This window comes from Oryctolagus cuniculus, chromosome 17, assembly GCF_051225735.1.
Source record: "Oryctolagus cuniculus isolate XC-2025 breed Fujian yellow rabbit chromosome 17, ASM5122573v1, whole genome shotgun sequence".
Classification (NCBI taxonomy): domain Eukaryota; kingdom Metazoa; phylum Chordata; class Mammalia; order Lagomorpha; family Leporidae; genus Oryctolagus; species Oryctolagus cuniculus.
Window position 1 is genome coordinate 3,738,054 of NC_142883.1, and position 15,872 is coordinate 3,753,925.

The 15,872-nt window shown below is 63.5% G+C and overlaps 1 protein-coding gene and 1 pseudogene across 2 annotated transcripts in view; both read right to left on the minus strand.

Moving 5' to 3' along the window:
* The window catches only part of SEPTIN9 (septin 9), a 131,228-nt gene that overhangs the window by 87,865 nt on the left and 27,491 nt on the right, over positions 1–15,872 (minus strand). The window lies entirely within an intron of this gene.
* Positions 8,917–9,082, minus strand: LOC127486203 (U2 spliceosomal RNA; annotated as a pseudogene).

Sequence of the window (15,872 nt, forward strand, 5' to 3'; positions counted from 1 at the left end):
CGTGAGAGCTGGACCTGTGGCGGCGCGAGGCGTGACCGGGGGCTGCACGTCCATGACAGAGCGGGCCGCCCAGAAGCCGTCCTGGATGAACATGAGGCGTGGGTAACTGGGGAGGCAGCGCTACACGTGAGATCCGGCAGTCCGTCCGGAAGTCGTCGGTGACTGCGCATTACTGAAAATGCACCACAAGCAAAATGAGGTGGACCTGGGGCCAGCGTTGTGCCACAGTGGGTTAAGCTGCCGGCATCCCATTTGGGCGCTGGTTCGAGTCCCAGCCTCTCCGCTTCTGATCCAGCTCTCTGCTATGGCCTTGGAAAGCAGTAGAAGATGGTCCAAGTGCTTGGGTCCCTACACCCATGTGGGAGACCTGGAAGAAGCTCCTGGCTCCTGCCTGGCCCATTCCTGGTCATTGTGGCCACTTGGAGAGTGAATTCACAGATGGAAGACCGATCTCTCCCTCCCTCCCTCCCTCCCTCCCTCTCTCTCCAACTCTGCCTTTCAAATAAAGAAATAAATCTCTGAAGCCGGCACCGCAGCTCACTAGGCTAATCCTCCACCTTCCGGCGCCGGCACACCAGGTTCTAGTCCCAGTCGGGGCACTGGATTCTGTCCCGGTTGCCCCTCTTCCAGGCCAGCTCTCTGCTGTGGCCAGGGAGTGCAGTGGAGGATGGCCCAGGTGCTTGGGCCCTGCACCCCATGGGAGACCAGGAGAAGCACCTGGCTCCTGCCTTCGGATCAGCACAGTGTGCCGGCCGCGGCGGCCATTGGAGGGTGAACCAACGGCAAAGGAAGACCTTTCTCTCTGTCTCTCTCTCTCACTGTCCACTCTGCCTGTAAAAAAAAAAAAAAAAAAAAAAAAAAAAAGAAGAAGAAAGAAAGAAAGAAATCTTTGAAAGAGAGAGAGAGAGAGAGAGAGACCCCAGGCAGACGGGAAGGTGGACGGACCCCCGGGAGGTGACAAGGCAGGGTGGCCTGGTGCTCGAGGGAGAAGCCAGACGACGGGGACTCAGACGTTCCCTGCAGCCTGCTTTCCACCTGCTGCACGATGGGAAATTCTCACAGCAGAACGCAGAGCACTCTGGGTGCTGGAGCAGGGGTGGACCCCCAAACTGAGCGCCCAAACTGCAGCCCAGCCCCTTCCTAAGATCCCAGGACTCGGGTGGAGCCTAGGTGCCGCGCAGGTTGAAGCCCCTGCTCTCAGCACCTGGGCCTGGAAGGGTCTCCAGGTGGCGGGGGCCAGTCTGGGCACAGCATGTGACACGCCCAGTGAACACCAGCCCCTGCCCCACACCTCGCCCACCTGCACAGAGGAGTCCCCGGCAGCCACAGTGCCTGCAGCTGCGCTCTGAGACCTCGCAATCGTCCTGGCCACGTGGCTGCTCAGACCCCACTGGGCCCCTCATGGGGAAGGCCAGGGTCTCTGCCCCCAGGATGCTGCAGCTCCGCCCAGGACCCCAGCGAGCGCGCGGAGCATCCGCGCGGAGCATCTGCGTGCCCCGACCACGGCGGTGCCCAGCCACTCCTGATGCCGTCCGCATGGAGAGAGACACTGCTGTCTGGGAGGCCACACGCACCAAAGAGGCCGCTGGACACGCTCAGGACGGAGACGCAAAGCCACGCCCTCCGGCCAGGACATTCACTCAGCTCCGCGGAACATCGGGCTCCTCCCGGGCCGGACATGCGGGAAGCACCCTGCTTCCCAAGGCTGCTGGACGGAGGCCCTGGCTTGGCCCCTGCACGCCTGCCCTGTAGAGCGCCCAGCCTGGGCACAGGTGTGGGACAAGCAGAGGTCAGCCTGGAGCTGCCCCCCGGGAGGGAGGGGCAGCAGGGAGCCTCAGGCCCCCAGCTGCTCCAGCCTCAGCTCCGCGAGGCTGCACTCCCAGCCCCCACCTTCCCGGACAGCTGCTCGGAGCCTCACCTGCAGCCCCAGGCAGGCCTGCAGCGCCCCCGCGAGAGGAGGGGCTGCTCAGCCTGGCTTTGAACCTGCCCAGTGACCTCTGGGGAAGGAGGGCCCTTCTGCCCTCCCTCTGGCGAGGGGGCTCCAGGCCAGGCCGAAGCACCGCAGGGAAGCTTCCAGAACTTTCCTTGGTGCTCACAGCAAAACCAGCCCACGCAAGGCCCAGCCCCCGACCGGGGCAAGACCTGCTCCACGCAAGGAGGGAAGAGAGGCGGAGTCCGGGCCGCCGCCTCCCGAGGTGCTGAGACAGTGCCTTGGGCAGCACGAGAGCTGCAGGAGTGGAAGACACGACAGGCGTGTAACACACATGATGAAAGCCATGTAACACACGTGATGACAGCCGTGTAACACACGTGGCCCAGTGGGATCGATCTCACAGCTCTCACTGCCTTCAAACACCAGTGACAGGACCGCGTGCATGTGTACATGCGTGTGCAGGCACACACCTCGGGTATGTGTGTGCTCACGCACGTGTGACCGACAGCCTGCTTGGCTCGAGGCTCAGACCAGGGGTCACCAGGTGAGGCTCTGTTCCCATAGTGACCGAGAAGGCGGGGCATCGGGCAGTAGGATCGCACCTGCCCTGTTAGACAAGGCACAGTGGGGAGGCCTGGCGGGGGGGGGGGGATGCTTGTCCCGGGCGTTCCCCCGGCAACACGACGCTTGGACATCAACAGCTTCCTGGTGTGGGTGGGACCCTCCGGGGGCCCCTCCACGCATCCCCGAACAACTTCCCACTCGCAGCTCCCAGGCACGGGGATCCCACGCCTGCTCTGTGGCCACGGTGTGACAAGCACCTCAGTGGGCCGCGGCTGTGGCCCCCCAGGTCTCACTTAGAAAGGACGCAGAGTCAGCGGGCACCGTCTCCCCTGCCCCTCGGCATTTGGCGGCTGCGGCTCCTCCGGCACGGGCAGGCCTCCCAGCTCCGCCCCTAGCACGGCTCCTCCCTGCACCTGCTGTAGCCTGCTCACCACACGCACCTGCCCCGCTCAGGACCAGGCCCTGGGGAGGCCCCTCTGCCGAGGGGATCTGCACTGAGTGGAACTGGGTGCCCCCAAAAAGACAACCAAGTCCTCACCCCCTACCCACGACAGGGCCATGGGGACGGAGTCAGGGGACATGGAGGGCGGGCCCTAAGCCCAGTGACTGGCATCACTCTGTGAGGAATGCCAGGCCATCCGGACTCAGAACAGAGAGGGGACCCGGCGGGAAGAAGCCGCATGAAGCCAGAGCAGAGACAGGCACGACACAGCCGGCGGCCCCCGAGGCTGGCAGAGGGGCCGAGGACTCCCGCAGACCCCACAGCGGGGACAGGCCCGACGGCGGCCTCCAGCTCCCCGAGAGAGGAAGCCTCCCTGCTCCAAGTCCCCAGGACCTCACCGTGGCCCCTCCCCCACAGCCGTGCCCATCCTGCCCCCTTGCCGGGGACACGGGGAAGGGCCCTGGCCGGCCCTGACCGCGGCTCAGGGGGAGCAGGGTCCAACCCCAAGTGTGGTGGCACCTGACCTTGGGAGACCCCCCAGGGCCACACGGCGTCTCTGAGCCAGAGGGACAGGCGCAGCCCCTCCCCTGCCCCCACGCATGCTCCTCTGGCCACCCACCGCCACCCGCCGCCCGCCTCCACCCCACTTTCTGCGCCCTTCAATGGGCAGCAACAAAAACAGGGCGTTGTGCCAAAGGCGGGGCCTGCCGTTCCCAGAGCTGCACTTCCTGCCAGGAGGTGCGCCCCCCGGGGCGCTGGTCCCGACCCCTGAGTGTGTGTGTGTGTGTGTGTGTGTGTGACTGTGTATCTCTGAGTGTGTCAGGAGGTGCACCCCCCGGGGCACTGGTCCCGACCCCTGTGTGTGTTCAGTGTGTGTGTGTGTGTGTGACTGTGTATCTCTGAGTGTGTGTGTCTCTGAGTGTGTCAGGAGGTGCGACCCATGGGGGCACTTGTCCTGACCCCTGTGTGTGTCTGAGTGTGTGTCTATGTGTCTGCATGTCTCTGAATGTGTGTGTCAGGAGGTGCCACATACAGGTGTGTATCTGTATCTCTGTGTCATGTGTCTGTGTGTGTATCTGTGTCTCTGTGTCATGTGTCTGTGTGTGTATCTGTGTATCTGTGTCTCTGTAACTGTGTCTCTGTTACGTGTCTATGTACATATCTGTGTATATGTGTGTGTGTGTGTTTGTGTGTGTATCATGGGTCTGTGTGCATATCTCTGTGTTTCTGTGTCTGTGCGTGTGTATCTCTGTGTGTCTCTCTGTCATGTGTCTGTGCACATATCTGTGTGTGTCTGTGTGCGTATCTGTGTGTGTCTCTGTCACATGTCTGTGCATATCTGTGTGTGTATCTGTGTGTGTGTCATGTGTCTGTGTGAGTATCTGTGTATCTGTGTCTGTGTATCTGTGTGTCTCTGTGTCACGTGTCTGTGTGCATATCTGTGTCTGTGTGTGTCTTTGTGTGTGTCACGTGTCTGTGTACGTATCTGTGTATCTGTGTCTGTGTGTGTATCTGTGTGTCTATGTCACATGTATGTGTGCGTATCTGTATCTATGTGTGTGCGTGCACACACCTGTGCTTGCTCACGTGTGCATGGCCCTATGGGCAGCCCGGGGAAGGGGGGAGGCCACCACGGAAATTCTCTCTGGTAGCCAGGAAAACATAAAAATGGAAATGGAAGCGGCACACAGTACATGCCTCACACATGTACACCCGTGAGCACATGCATGCAGGTGCGCACACTACATGCACGCATGTGCACATACGCCCTACAGGAGAAATCCTTCCCGCTCTTCCCCCCAAAAGATCCCAGGTCTTGGTGAAACAACACTGAGCCTCTGTGCCAGCAGCTCCGGGGGTGGGGCCGAGCGTGGCCCCGCCCACTTCCTTCCCTCGGCGTCGCCGCCAACCTTCCTGCTGCCTGCTCTGCTCCAACCTCGGCACTCGGGTGTGAATCACTTCCTCTGCAGAAGGGAGTGTGCGTGCACACGGCCACACGCATGCACCCGCGCACGCACACCTGTGAGCACACACGCAGTGCACACACAGTTCTGGGGAGGAGAAGAGGAGGCGGGGCTTCCTCCGGACCGGCAGCTGCCCACTCCACTTCCCTTCCAGCCAGCAGTGGGCTCCCTGCCCACACAGGACAGGGCGGAGGCTGTGTTGCAGGGCCCCGGCTGACACGCACCCCCACCCACCCCACCCCCACTAACCCCCTGCAAGCGCCCGTCCCTGTGCCTCCGCCCAGGACCACTCCCCTCTGTGCCTGGGAAGCATCAGGCCAGGCAAGAGGAAGGGCTATGTTTTTGGGGTCCCTCTCTGCACCCCTCTGGAGCCAACCCCAGGGCCCTCCTCGGCGTGTGCACAGGGAGTGGGGGATGGAGCCCTGCCCCTGGGATGGAGCTGAGCGGCCCCATGAGCAGAAGGCGCTGGGTCAGATCCCACACTGGGCAGTGCGAGCCAGAGACCGGACCCTCGGCCCTGCAGCAGCAGTGGGAAGCCCCAGCTTCTACGGGCCCAGTCCAGGGGTGCCGGGCCGCAGCTCCAACACAGACGCCAGCGGGCGGTCACTGCCCCGGTCTAGCCAGAGACCAAGGACACTGTGGTCACCCCTGCCAGGAAAAGGCCCTGGTGACAGCCCCTGCTGTCCGGCGGCCAGGGGCAGGGGCCCTGTGCTCTCACCACAAGTAAGGAAGAGCTGGGTTCCTGGAATGCAGGGTCCCTGCTCCCTGGCCAGTCTCCCCGCAGGGCCCCTGCTCCCTGCCCAGTCTCCCCGCAGGGCCCCTGCTCCCTGCCCAGTCTCCCCGCAGGGTCCCTGCTCCCTGGCCAGTCTCCCCGCAGGGCCCCTGCTCCCTGCCCAGTCTCCCCGCAGACGACACTGCAACTCTGGACACCGTACTCCAGAACACGTGGGGCTGGCACGGCGGTGCAGTGGGTTAGGTGCTGCCTGCAGCGCCAGCATCCCAGACCTGAGCGCGGGTTTGAGTCCCAGCTGCTCCACTTCCCATCCGGCTCCCTGCTAATGGCCTGGGAAAGCAGGCGACCCAAGTGCTTGGGCCCCTGCAGCCACGTGGGAGACCCAGAAGGAGCTCCTGGCTTCAGATCAGCCCAGCTCTGGCTGTTGCAGCCATTTGTGGAGTGAACCAGTGGATGGAAGACCTCTCTCTCTCTCTCTCTCTCTCTCTCTCTCTCTCTCTCTCGGCATCTGGACAGAAATAGCAGAAAACATGAAGGATGCCACAAACCTCCCTGACCCAGCCCACAACGAAAAAACCCCGCCCACGAGGCCGAGAACGCGTGTGCCCTCGCGTGACCACGGCGCTCTCGGGGCCACACGCCTCACATTCTAGCAGACTGAAATCACATCGAGTACACGCTGTGGCCACGTACAAGTCAACAGCCCTGAGAAGGTTCTAGAAGAGCCACGGACGACACGCTTCCGAACAGTCCACGAGGCCGAGCAGAAAGGCTCACAGGGAATTGCACAGAATTTCAAGTCCAGTGAACACGAGACTCGGTCAGGGGAGGCGGAAACCAGGCTGGGGCTGACCCGTGAGTGCCGGGCTCGGCGCAGGAGAGAAACCGAAATGAACAACCCACGGCTCCACCTGAGCAGCTGGCAGACGCCCGGCGCCCCGCGCACAGCACCCAGCCCCAGGCCCCTGCGCTCTGACCTCACTCTCTCCCCGGCCCGCCCCGGGGAGCCAGGCTCTGTCCGCGGGCAGCCCTGGAGGGCTCCGCAGGGCTCAGAGAGCAAGCCGCCCCTCTTCCTGGCCCCAGGCCGCCTCCTGCTGCGGCACAGCTGCCCCGGGAGCCTGGGAGCCCACCGGGAGCCTGCAGGCAGCTCAGCCTGCTCACACCCCGGCTGAGTTTGTCAGGCACCCGCTAAGCCGCTCCAACAGACGGGCTCGCTCCACACCTTCACCACGGGAGGCCGCGGGCCTCTGGGGCAGCCGCACGGCCCCCCGCAGGGCCTGACGCCAAGGGGAGGACACCCAAGTCCTTAGCCTTCTCCTTCACCATTGCCCACAGCCCCGCAGGCCAAGGCTGCTTCTCTGCATGGCGTGTGCGTGCGTGTGCTGTGTATGGAAGTCTATGTGTGCACTGTGTTTGCAGGTGTGTACATGTGTGTGTGTACACATGTGGAGATGTGTGTGTATGTGTATAGAAGTGTACTGTGGGGGTGGTGCTGTAGCGTAGCCACCGCCTGCAGGGCCGGCATCCCACATGGGCGCCAGTTCGAGTCCCGGCTGCTCCACCTCCGATCCAGCTCTCTGCTGTGGCCTGGGAGAGCAGTGGGAGATGGCCCAAGTCCTTGGGGCCCTGCACCCGCGTGGGAGACCCGGAAGAAGCTCCTGGCTGCTGGCTTTGGATCAACTTAGCTCTGGGGAGTGAACCAGCCGATGGAAGACCCCCCCCATACACCGCGCCTCTCTGTAATTCTGCCTTTCAAATAAATAAATTTTAAAAAAGATTTTTTTAAAGTATACTGTGTACTGTGCGCATATGTATGTGTGTGTGTCTCTTGTATATGTGCTGTGTATGTGTGTAGATGTGCGTGCATGTGTGTAGATGTGTGTGCATGCGTGTAGATGTGTGTACACGTGTAGATATGTGTGCATGCGTGTAGATGTGTGTGCATGCGTGTAGATGTGTGTGCATGTGTGTAGATGTGTGTGCATGCGTGTAGATGTGTGTATCTGTGTGTGTCCGTGTCTCTGTGAGTCCATGCGTCTCTGGGCGTCTCTGGGTGTGCCCATGTGTGTGCCTGTGTGTGCCCGTGTGTGCCCAGTACCTAAGCCCCACCAGTCTCGCCATCGCTAAGAGCAGCTCAGGGCAGGACGCACACTCCCGTGGCTCCAGCTGCCCCGGCATCCCACGGCCACAGACTGCACCCCTCCCCTGCCTGTGCCCCGGCAGCCTGCGCCCTACCAGCTCCTGTCTCGGGGAGTCCGCCCGCTCCAGGATGCGCTTCAGCAGCCCTCGACGCCGACACCAGCAGCACGCGGGCCTGGTCACCCACAGCTCCGATGCCGGCAGCACGCGGCCCCAGTCACCCTCGACGCCGACACCAGCAGCACATGGGCCCCGGTCACCCACAGCTCCGATGCCGGCAGCACGCGGGCCTGGTCACCCTCGACGCCGACACCAGCAGCACGTGGGTCTGGTCACCCACAGCTCCGATGCCGACAGCACGCGGCCCCGGTCACCCACAGCTCCGATGCCGGCAGCACGCGGCCCTGGTCACCCGCGACACCGACGCCAGCAGTACACAGCCCCGGTCACCCACGATCTCTGTCCCCAGAAGCACACCGGCCTCAGTCACCCACGATCTCTGTCCCCAGCAGCACACGGCCCCGGTCACCCACTACTCCGACGCCAGCACCACGTGGCCTCGGTCACCCACGACTCCGACGCCAGCAGCACGTGGCCCCGGTCACCCTCAACTCTGTCCCACTTGGCTGCAAGTCGGAGGATCTCATAACCCCTTTTCAAGTTCTTGCTAGCGTGGCTCTCAGATTCCAGGAAATCAGTTTATTTGCTATTACTGACTAATTACAAATTATATTATGCTTTATGGTAACATTTTTTTTAAAATCTACTTTATTTATCAGACAGAAAGAGACCCTCCTTCCACTGGTTCACTCCCCAAATGCCTGCAAGAGCTGGGGTTGGACCAGGCGGCAGCCAGGAGCCAGGAGCTTCTTCCAGGTCTCCCACACGGGTGCAGGGGCCCAGGCACCCAGACCATCTTCTACCACTTTCCCAGGCCACAGCAGAGAGCCGGATCGGAAGTGGAGCAGCCGGGATCTGAATCGCGCCCATATGGATGCCGGCACTGCAGGCGGTGGCTTTACCCGCTATGCCACAGCACCAGCCCCTCGAGTTAATTTTAGTAAGTTGTACTTTGAAAGGATTTGTTCATTTTATCTAAGTTATTCACAATAGTCCCCTGGTCTCATCTTTTTCTGGGGGTGGAAGGTGCACTGTCCCTAGAGGTACTGCACCACCAGGTCGATGCACGGAGTGGACGGAGCAAGCTCCTATTCCAAGTCCCCGCTCCAAAACCCACTTAATATATCGTCCTTGATCAGATATTAAACTGAGAACAACCGCTCTTGGCCAGAAGGAGGAGGAGGGACCTGGCCTCAGGAGCTGGCGGTCGCGCCCCGCCCCGCCCCGGCTCTGCCTCACGCCCGCCCCGCCCCGGCTCTGCCCCGCCCCGCCCCGGCTCTGCCCTCTCTCCTCTCCATCAGCTGCAGCTTTATCAGGCTGCGGATCACCGCATGGACGCAACTTTCGCCCTTGTTCTTTTCCGTCCCCTTGGCTGCTGCCCTTATCCGTCCTGGCTTCCTCCCTCCCACTCCCGCAGGAAGCCGCGGAAGCAGAAACCACACCTGGAATTTAAACAGCAGCTCAGGGAACAGAGGCTGCGAGCTGGCCCGAGGCAGTACCCAAGGCGGTACCGGAGGCGTTATCGCTGGGATACCGTAAGAAAGGGGGGGGGGGCTGCCCCTCCCCCTCCCCAGCTCCTAAAACCCAGGGCATTCCCGAAACTGGCTGCTGGGATGACTGGGGGGGGGGGGTGCTGTTCAGGGGCACCAGCCCTGTGAATAAAGTGGAGCTGCCAGCCGGCCCCTCCCAGTCCAGGGAGAGGAGAGAGGCTGGAGACTGAGTAGGTCACCAGGGGCCTGTGCACGCGGAAAACCCAAAAGGACCTTGCTCAGGGGCTCCCAGGAGGACGACCGAGAGCAGCCGGGGGCCGGGAGGTGGCAGGTGCACCCAGCTGCACCGGGATGGAAGATAAAACAGAGAGGGAAGGGCAGGGAGCCGAGCACCACCTTCAGGGCCTGAACGCGGCACGATGTTAACTCTCCAAGCTCACTCCAGGTTCTCACAGACCAGACGGAAGCCCCGGGCCTTGCTCACAACAACTGGGGTTCCCAAAGGGGCGTGGAATTGCAGAGGCTTGGGAACAGCCACAGCGATTCTGAGAAGAACAGGAGGCATCTCACTCCCCCTGTGTGGGTAGCTGGACACTCGGCCCCCAAGCAAGCGTCCGGAGCAGGGGCCCGGAAGAGGGGACGGGTCCTAAGGGCCTCAGGTGTCCTGTTACAGTCTACACTGCCAGATCCAGGGGCTTCCACCAACCCACGGTAAGCCACAGCGTGGTTCTCGCAGGGCGGGACTTCCAGAGAGACCCACACTGCAGCACCCAGCATGCTCCGACAAACAGGTGGAACAACTGGGCTTACAGGGAAAACATCAAAGTGAACCTTGACCCCACCTCACGCCATCCGCAGACGGCAGCCGTAACCACAGAACCTTCTGGAGGAAAACGTCGACGCCGCCTTTGCCACTTGGGGCAGGCAAAATGTTCTTACGGAGAACACAGAACGTGACGGCCGCCAAGACCTCAGTTAGCAAAATGCCCACGGCGCACCTCCGCCCATTAGAAAACACCATTAAGAAAATGAGCAGGCCAGCCACAGTCCAGAACGAAATATCTGCGAAACACTTCGGTGACAAGAGGCCAGCACCCAGGGCCAGCAAGACAAGCTCAAGCCATCTGCAGACGGGCGCCAGCTCTGTGCACGGGAAAACCATCCGAGCGGCTGACAAGCACACGGAAATGTGCGGGAAGCGTCACTCGTCCAGCAGATGCAGAGCAAAGCCCTGACGAGACACGGGGCACACCCACCCCAAGAGTGACGGCACCAGGTGGGAGCGTGGGAACGGCGGCCCCTGTGGGGCAAGAGCCGGCATCCCCTTTCCTTGTCTTTTATTCAAGATTTATTCACTTAACCGAAAGGCAGAGTTACAGACAGAGAGAGGCATAGCAGAGAGACTGTCCTGATTCACCCCGCAATGGCCAGGGCTGAGCCAAGCCAACGCCAGGGGCCTGGAGCGCCGTCTGGGTCTCCCAGGTGGGTGCAGGGCCCGAGCACTTGGGCCATCGCTGCTGCCTTCCCAGGCGCATTTGCAGGGAGCTGGATGGGAAGTGGAGCAGCCGGGACGGCAACCAAACCAAGCCTGCGCCCGCGTGGGATGCCCGCGTCACGGAGGAGGCCGAGGCCCCGCGCAGTTTCTCCCTGCACAGTTCTACCGCCGGTGTCTACCCGGGAAACGCAAGGCTCAGCAAGGCGTGGACAGCAGCACCTGTCACTCAACTTTATCCCCAGGAGCCCCCGGGGCACCAGCCACAGGCCCATCCACAGAACCAACACAGCCAGCAAACCCACTCACCAGATGGAAAAATCTAGAACTTCAGGGGTGGGGAAGGGGCGGGAGGGCCCTTCCTGGGGGGGCTGGGGCACACGGCAGCCTGGGGTAGAATTCAGGTATCAGCACCTGGACCAGATCATGAGAAAAAGAGCCGTAAACAGACTCCAGTGGGACTTGAGCCAGTGGGACTTGAGCTACGTCTGCCGCTCAAGGTGGGGTCATGGATGGTGGGGGTGGGGTCCAAGGCCCAGCCTCGCCCGCGGCCCTCCCAGCCAGGGCCAGGGAGGCGTCTGTTCCAGTTCTCTCCGTTTCCCGCCAAGGCAGGGAAAATGCCCCCTTGGGAAACCAGGCTCACCTGGGCCTGCACCGCCACCTGCTGGGAGAGCCGCTCCCTGCGCCTGAGCCCCTCCCCACCCCGCGGCCGCTGGCCCCTCCTGCCTCCACGGAAGCAGCCCCTCCTCCCAATGCCCTAGGCCACCTCCTCCAGGTGGAGCCCAGACCCGGCCCCCTCCCCTCTCCCTGGACCCAGTGACTCCGGGATGGGAGCAGGGTGGGGGCAGGCTGCTGCCAAGCTCTGTGACAGCACCCACAGCAGTGCCCAGGGAGGGGACGCTGGGGCTCGGGCAGGCGGGGACTAGGGGGTGAGGGGCTGCCGGTGGGAGGCAGGGATGGAGAGGGACGGGCCGGCAGCCGGGAAGACCCTGGTGCCGCCCCCAGGTCAGCCCCCAGGCCTGCTCTCTGAGAAGCTCTGGCGTGGGGTTCTGGGGCTTTACCAAAACAGCTGCCATGCAGAGAGGGGAGCAGACGCCCTGACGGGGCAGAGGAGCCCCCCGAGCCCCCTCCCGGCCCTCTCCAGGTGAGGCGAGACTGCGGGGAAAGGCTGCACGGAGAGCAGGAGCCGCACCCAGAGCCGCCCCCCAGGAGGCGGTGCCTGGCCCCCAGCATGAGCTCCTCACGAGGGGTCCCCGCACCCTGGGGTCCCAGCGGCACTCACTCCCCCATCAGCCCCTGCCTTCCACACCAGCTCCGGGATGCCGCGTGCCCGGTGGGACGCAGGTCCCCCCGCTAACCCCAGCCCCAAGGGCCACCAGCATGACCTGGATTTTTACGCCCAGAGTCAGGGGCCTGAGGCTGGAGGGAAGAGAAAGCCAGCCTCGGCCCCTCCCTCTGTGAAGGCAGCAACCACTACCGCCCCCTCCTGGCCGCTCCCCGCCTCTGCAGCCAGCCACGGAGGCCTCCCCAGGTCCCATGGCCACACTGCAGCCCCACCATTGCACCTGCTGCTCCCTTTGCCGCACGCTCCTCCCCCAGACTCTGGCCTGGCCAGCTCCTGTCCTTCAGTTCAGCATGCTGTCATCTCCCAGGGGGGCCTTTCTTCAACTCTGCCCCCCACCCTCCCACCCACACCCACTCCGTCACATCTCCTGCTCCCAGGGGCCTCAAGCCAGCGATGGATTTGCTGATTTACTCACTGCCTGTTAACCCTAAGTGGCCAGGGGCTGTGGCTCTCCCACTCCTCCTTGTAGGCTAAGAACGTCAGAGACTGCCTGCACCCAGTAGGGCCCCAATAAACGGCCTCCAAGGAGCTGGACTGACCCCTGTCTAGTGGGGACAGAGGACACAAAGCCAGGACGCGGAGGGCACTGGATTGTCACCCCTGCAGCCACCCTCGACTCCTGCGACCCGGAGGAGCGGCCCGGCCCGGCTGCGCTCCGGCACAGTTCCAAGGGGGCACTGCTGCCACTGCGCACGCTCAGCTCTGCTCCGGTCAAGGCGCCCCCCGTTGTATGAAAAAGAGAGGAAGCCAGGGCCAGGGAGGGGAGGTGCAGAGGGGTCCCGAGTCTGCCCACAGGGCCTCCAGGAGCTCTGTGCCGGTGCTGGTGGGGGCTGGAGGCCCCCAAAACTCCAGACTCAGGTCCCACACAGAAGGACACCACATCCATGCCCAGCTACCAGCTCCAGGGTGCCCCAACCTGTCCTGGGCCTCGGGACCCCCTCAGGGGACCCTCAGGCTTCCGTGGCTTGAGCCAGGGCAGCCCCAGGACCAACACCAATGCCCCCTGCTGGTGGGAGACCCCCGGGGAGCATCTGGGTGAAACTGAACAGGTGTGAGGGCAGCAGGTGGCCTGCACACGGGGGCCACACAGAGGATGGGGTCTGGGCTCCATGCAGGGGTGGGGGCGGGAGAGCTAAAGCTGCACACAGCACCTCCGTCTGGGACGCGGTGACCCTGAGACGGAACAGACCTCCCGGTGGAGATGGGAAAGGGGGCTGGGTCCTGGGGCGGGGACAGGGCGAGTCCAAGGCCTGAGCCCCGAGAGTGGGGGAGACCAGCGGGGGCCACACAGCTGAGTGCAGAGACGGCAGGAAGACCAGGTCCCAGGACGCCCTCTGTGCACCAGCCCTGAGCATGCCCCGCCGGGGGGGGGGGGGGGGCGGGGACGGGCAGCAGTCCTCTGTAGGAAGCTGTAGACTGCTGGGTCTCAGCCCCTCACACCCTAGACCCCGGGCACAGGCGGCCGACTGCTGGCCGCGCTCTCCCACGCAGGCCTGGCTTGCGCTGGCTCACGGCTCGCCTTTCAGAGCTCAGCCCAAGGCCTCTCCCCAGTGGCAGCCCCCCCGCCGCGACCTGGGCTCCCACCCCCCAGGCTCCCTTTGCCACTCCTGTGGCTGCGGGCTTCACGTTTGTGACATGGCTCAGAGGACAAGTCGGGGTCTGGCTCTGCTCTCCGTGGACAGCGCCAGGTATGCAGGGAATGAATGAATGAATGAATGAATGAATGACAAGCAAGGGCAGCAAAGGCTGCCACAGGCAAGGGGTGGGCAGGGCAGGGGGAGGGATTGGGGTGCTGCACAAGGAAGGCAGGCATTTCCGGGGGGACGAGGCCCCGGCGGCAGCAGCAGGCAGGTGCGGGCTGAGGACCCCCTGCCCAGCCCACCCAGGGCGGCCAGCAAGGCCTCTGGGCGAGGGCAACTCCACGCCCACGGGAGGAGAAGGAAGTGCAGGGGGCTCAGTCAGCCACTGCGTCATCAGCAGGGCCCTGAGGGTGGGAGGGGGCACGGGGGCCCGGCTGGCAGCCTCAGGACGAGACTCGTGTCCAGGTTGGGGCAGGCACCAGGGACGGCCCCCTCTGGGCAGGAAGCAGACAGAGGCACGGTGGGGGCGGGTGGTGGACGCTGAGCCCTGCGCCCTGACTCGAGGATGGCGGGCGTTCACGGGGGCCGGCAGCCAGGAGCCAGACCCCGGACACAAGGGCCACAACTGCAGGCGGGACCTCCGGGGCCCCGGGTGCCCTCTGCCCCCAGCCCTGGGGGGCGCAGCGCCCACAGCCAGCCACGGCCCCACAGAGAGAAGAAAGCGGAGAATCAAGACCCCACCGGGAATCACAGCGCTCGACACGGCAGCTAAAACGGCGCCGCGCTCGGAGGGCTACAGGGAGCAAAAGCTTCGCGAGGCTGGCTCGGGGGCGCGGTCGTGACCATGACCCCAGAAGGGCAGCCACCAAGGGGGAGGATGCGTGAACCGGCTTCATCACAGTGAACCGCTCTGAGCGAGGACATCTGCGCGCACGTGGGCCAAAGGACCGCCACCCGCAGCCCCGCGATCCCAGGAGCCGTCAGACAGAGAACCGCCGCCATCAAGTGGCTACGAGAAAGAAGAAACATCCGGAACACACGAGGACGCTTGGCGGCCCCGCAGAACGCCAGCCCAGGGGCCGCGGACTCGAAGGGACGCTTCTGCACGGCACGCACACAGGTGGCCCCTGAGCAAAGACGCTCAATGCCACAAACCAAGCCGGTGCCCAGCCACGGCCGCATCGCCGGCAGGACGGCTGCTCCAGACAGGGAGGAGGCGAGCGAGGACGTGGACGTGGAAAAGGCGCAACTCCAGGTGTTGCTGGTGTGAACACGGCACAGCCACTGTGGCAACCCCGGCGGCCAGTGAAGCCACCGCCTGCAGTGCCAGCATCCCATGTGGGCACAGGTTCGAGTCCCGGCTGCTCCACTTCCCATCCAGCTCCCAGCTAATGGCCTGGGAAAGCAGCAGAAGATGGCCCAAGTGTAGGCTGGACTAAAAATTCCCCTGGGGCCAGCACTGTGGCATAGCAGGTAAAGACCCCGCCTGCAGTGCCAAAATCCCATACGGGCGTTGGTTCGAGTCCCAGCTGCTCCACTTCCGATCCCGCTCTCTGCTGTGGCCTGGGAAAGCAGTGGAAGATGGCCCAAGTGCTTGGGCCCCTGCACCCACGTGGGAGACCCAGAGGAAGCTCCAGGCTCCTGGCTTTGGATTGGTCCAGATCCAGCCATTGTGGCCATCTGGGGAGTGAACCAGCAGATGGAAGACCTCTCTCTCTCTCTCTCTCTCCCTGCCTCTGCCTCCCTGTAACTCTGCCTTTCAAATAAATAAATAAATCTTAAGAAAAAAAGAAAGAAAGAATCCCCCAGCAGGTTCAGACGTTGACGAGAGGCGGCAGAGCAAGGGGACCCAGGGACCTCCAGCTCCACGCCGGACACTGGGAAAGCGCAGCCCAGACTCTCGCAGGCCCTCCCCGGCCTGGCCTCCAGCTCACCCACTCCTCACCCACTCAGCCGCCCTACCCTCCCCGGCCCGGCCTCCGGCTCACCCACTCCTCACCCCCTCGGCCGCCCCACCCTCCCCGGCCCACCCAGCCTCCGGCTCACCCACTCCTCACCCACCTGGCCGCC